At 43.4% G+C, this 4,309-nt stretch overlaps 1 pseudogene; it reads right to left on the bottom strand.

Annotated features, from left to right (window-relative positions):
- Positions 1 to 793: 793 nt before the first annotated feature.
- On the bottom strand, positions 794 to 3,041 carry LOC123247509 (annotated as a pseudogene).
- Between the last annotated feature and the right edge of the window lie 1,268 nt (positions 3,042 to 4,309).

Below are 4,309 nucleotides of genomic sequence, written 5' to 3'. Positions count from 1 at the left end.
ACTCTTTAAGTTTTTGGCTTGTTCTCACCTAGCATCAAGTAAGGTGTGAACTCACAGAGAACCAAGAATTCCCTTTCACAACTGGTTAAATTAATTTCTGTTTTTACTTCTGGTTAATTTATTTCTGATTTTAAAATAGACTGTAGAAACTTACCAAAGGTGAGAGTAAGAGTCTAGAATCAAAAGAGGTAATGGACAACTCTAGTCTTCTCTGGGTCTAAAGCCGACCCAGGCAGGAGATTTCTCTTCCACCCTAAGCCATCTTCTTTTCACCCTTGACCCCATAGGCCCCACTTAAATCGGAAGGATCTGCAACAATAGCCCCTGCCACAAAAAAAATAAGTAAAAGAATCTGGGATTCAGAAATAATCCCTTCCTCCCAAAATAAGCACCAATAAGAGAGAAGTAGACTTAAGGGAAAATACTGAAGGGACCTTTCCCCTACTACTCAACCCTATTCAAACACTCAGTGCAGACCAAAACATGGGATAGTCAAGGTTTGGGAAAAATAGGGTCTCCTATGCACAGCAGGAATCAGTAAGGTCTGATGGTCCCTGTTTGGACAGGCATCTGGTGCCCCAGTTCTAGAAATGGCTAAGCTCAAGTTGGATAAAGAGATTGATTTTCAATGCTGATTCCGAGGTAAAGTTCCTGCTTTTCAGTGGCTTGAACTGGCTGGTCCAAGGTGCAAGGGATTGGGGGACCTGAATTTAGAATGAAAGAGCAGGGTGCTTTAGTGTCCCTTGTGTGTGTGCATGGGTCACAGTTAGCAAGGAGAAGAGATGCTAAGCCCCTAGTTAAGCAAGTTGCCTTGCTCTTGGGCCTGGGAAAGGCTGTTCTTTTTTTTTTAAGTTATTAAACATTTATTAATATTCATTTTTAACCTGTTTACATACTTTATGCCCCTACTTTCCCCTTCACCCCCCGCTCTCCCTCCACCCATGGCCGACGCACATTTCCACTGGTTGTAACATGTGTCCTTGTTCAGGGCCTATTTCCAAATTGTTGTTAGTTGCATTGGTGTGGTAGCTTCGAGTCCACATCCCCAATCATGTCCGCCTCAGCCCATGCACTCAAGCAATTGTTTATCTTATATGTTTCCTCTCCTGCAGTCCTTCCTCTGAACATGGGTAGCATCTTTGCCATAAATCCCTCAGAGCTGTCCAGTGTCACTGCATTGCTGCTGGTACAGGAGCCCATTACATTCGATTTTACCACAGTATATCAGTCTCTGTGTATAATGTTCTTCTGGCTCTGCTCCTTTCGCTCTGCATCACTTCCTGGAGGTCTCTCCAATTTGCATGGAATTCCTCCAGTTTATTATTCCTTTTAGCACAATAGTATTCCATCACCCGCATATACCACAATTTGTTCAGCCATTCCCCAATTGAAGGACATCCCCTCATTTTCCAGTTTTTTGCCACTACAAAAAGTGCAGCTATAAATATTTTCATACAAGTCTGTTTATCTATGATCTCTTTGGGGTACAAACCCAGCAATGGTATGGCTGGATCAAAGGGCAGGCAGTCTTTTATAGGGAAAGGTTGTTCTTTTGGTGTAAATGGTGCATACCCATCTGCTTGGGGCTTGTCTGGGGATAATTTGAGGTCACTTGAGCCCTGACCTCTCCAGGAAGAATGTCTGATATCTGATGGTTCTCTCCAGGGCTCTTGGGCAGTTTCAACTCATCATCATCCCTGGAAGGGATACTTTGGGAAAAGGCAATAGTCAATATCCCTCACCAACTGAAGAGGAGGGGGCAAGAGCAGGGTCTTCATTATTTGAATGCTGCTAACAGAACTGCACACATCCGGAAGCACATCACTCCCAAAGGGTGAGGGAGGTAGGTGGGGGTGACCAATCCACAAATGCTTACCCTTAGCTGGCTAATAGCGGGTCTTCTTCAGAGATGGCTGAACTGGCAATATCTCTAGGTGCAGTGGGCAGATTGTCAGGTGTTCAAGGTTTTTTGTTTGTTTGTTTGTTTTTTGCCTGGGTGGAAGCAGGACTACCAGAGCTGAGTTGGCACTATCCAATCCCCCCCTCTTCTAGGCTTAGAGAGATGACCTGTCAGGTGGCATAGGTATAGTTGGGCAGAGGGATATACTTGGGGATTCACATCTTGTCCTGAGATAATTCAATAACTTTTAGGTCTGGGTACAACAGATAGGAGTGTGTGGCAGAATAGTGTAAGGGCCCAGCTTCTCACAGGGTGGCCAGGGTAGCTTTTCCTCTAATGAGATCTGAGTACTGTATATTGGAGAATACTCCCCATTGACTTGGGAGGTGGGACTCTTTGGGGCCGTGGGCCTGACAGATTTGCCAAGTTATTCACTCATGTCCACATGTACAAAGACATCCTCACTCAGAAGAATCTGGTACTGCCAGACTGGGTAAAGTAATTCTGGCTTCTCCAGGACTCAAGCAATGATTGAAGTGAGTACCACAGCTCCCTGGACCAGGCTAAGGGCAGGGCTATGGTCAGGTACTGTGCAAGAGCTTGCTAACCATGTCCTGAAGCTCATAGGGCAGTTTAGAAAATTTATGATTTCAGAAATTAGACTTGTGCTTAAGAACTTGACAACCAGGTTGCAGTCCTGCTTGTAGTTCATTGAGCTCCTCTAGCTTGTTAATGGTGGTTTTTGCAACCAATAGCTTGTTGGTCAGTTCCATAATTTTTTGGTGTGTTTTCTAATCCACCTTTGCCTTTTTAATTGCAAAAATCCAACTATAGTTAAGAGAGATCAGTGTGTGCAACTTGTCTTCCAGCTCCTGGGTAATCCTTTGAGATGCTCTATAGCTTTTCTGTAACCATTGGAAATTATCCTTGAATTTGTCCAATTCTTCCTGCCTCTGATCATAGTATAACTCCAGATAGTCTTATCCAATCTCCAGCTCTGGCTCCAGTCTGTCAGGGACTCCTGGCATTCAGCCATTCAGACCTTCTGTTGAGCTCATGGAGCAGGCAGCTCAGGCTTCAGCTCTAGGTGGCATGGCAGTGCCTTGAGTTATGCCTTCTTAGAGGGTACTGCTCTGGTCATCTTGGGAGATGATGAAAGTCTTTAACATTCTGGAGGGAGTTATAGGTCTCAGACTCAGGCCTTACCAAGAAGATTCACTCAGGCATGTGTCTGTGTGTTGGTAGCTTCTTCCATTCTGCCAATCAGGAGTCAGCCTTTGGGCTCTCCTCATCCTGAGACCCCTCCACCTTCTTTGGTTTAAAGCTCAGGGTTAATGTCTTCTCCCAAACCAACCGGTTCTTGTTAGCAGCAGTAGTACAAATATTTATTGAGAAAATGAGAGGGACCAAAGGGGAGTGGATTGATATACCCCACCTATAAGAACAATGGCAGGATCAATTTGATCATGATTCTTGGATCCAGAGTTTGAGAATAGGGTGGGTGTTGGAGAAGAATGGAGAAGAAAGGTAATTGAGGAAGGAATTGTGAAGATTGGAGAGAGTAAAGTGAAATATGACTGGGTAATGCTGAAATAGTTCCTGGAGGGGCAGTTACAATCAGTTAAATTGGTATTTTCTTCCAGGGCATTGTCTCTGGTGAAGGTATTTGACCAGTTGGCAAGGAGGCTGTGGAGGAGTTAGTCCAAGAGGAAGAAAAGGAAGAGTGAGGTTCTAAGGGGCATTACCATAGTTGAGAACTTTAGCAAAAAGTAGAAAGACAAATAATTTCAATTTGAGCAACTCTTCCAAAATTATCTCAGAAAAATTACATGGGATCATAAATATGTAATTTCACAGAAAAGTAATTCAGGTTCTGTTAGTGTATTCATCTGACTCTATAAACATTTTGAGATAGTTTACATGTTGAAAAATCATATGAAAAGTTGTTGATCAATTGTCTAAGAGAGTGAGGTTAAGAAAATCTTCAAGTATTATGTAGAAAGCTGGCTGGGATTTTAGGTTTTGTTCATATCTAAAGAATGAATTACAGGGGCAGCTGGGGAACTCAGTGGATTGAGAGTCAGGCCTAGAGACGGGAGGTCCTAGGTTCAAATTTGGCCTCAGACACTTCCCAGCTCTGTGACCCTGGGCAAGTTACTTAACCCTCATTGCCTAGCCCTTACCACTCTTCTGCCTTGGAGCCAATACACGATATTGACTCTAAGACAAAAAGTAAGGGTTTTTAAAAAAAAGAATGAATTTCCCTAGCCTCTGTTTGAATCTATTCTTAGAAAAAATGCCTGCTCTATATTATTATACCCAAAGTGTGAGAACTATAACCAAATAGTTACTTGATGAGCTTTCAGAAGGAGGCGGGCTCTTCTTAGCTGAGGTCCTATTTTATTCACT

The sequence above is a fragment of the Gracilinanus agilis genome, chromosome 4 (assembly GCF_016433145.1).
Source record: "Gracilinanus agilis isolate LMUSP501 chromosome 4, AgileGrace, whole genome shotgun sequence".
Taxonomy (NCBI): Eukaryota; Metazoa; Chordata; class Mammalia; order Didelphimorphia; family Didelphidae; genus Gracilinanus; species Gracilinanus agilis.
Note: the sequence above shows the minus strand (reverse complement) of the source record. Positions and strands in the feature narration are given on the sequence as shown.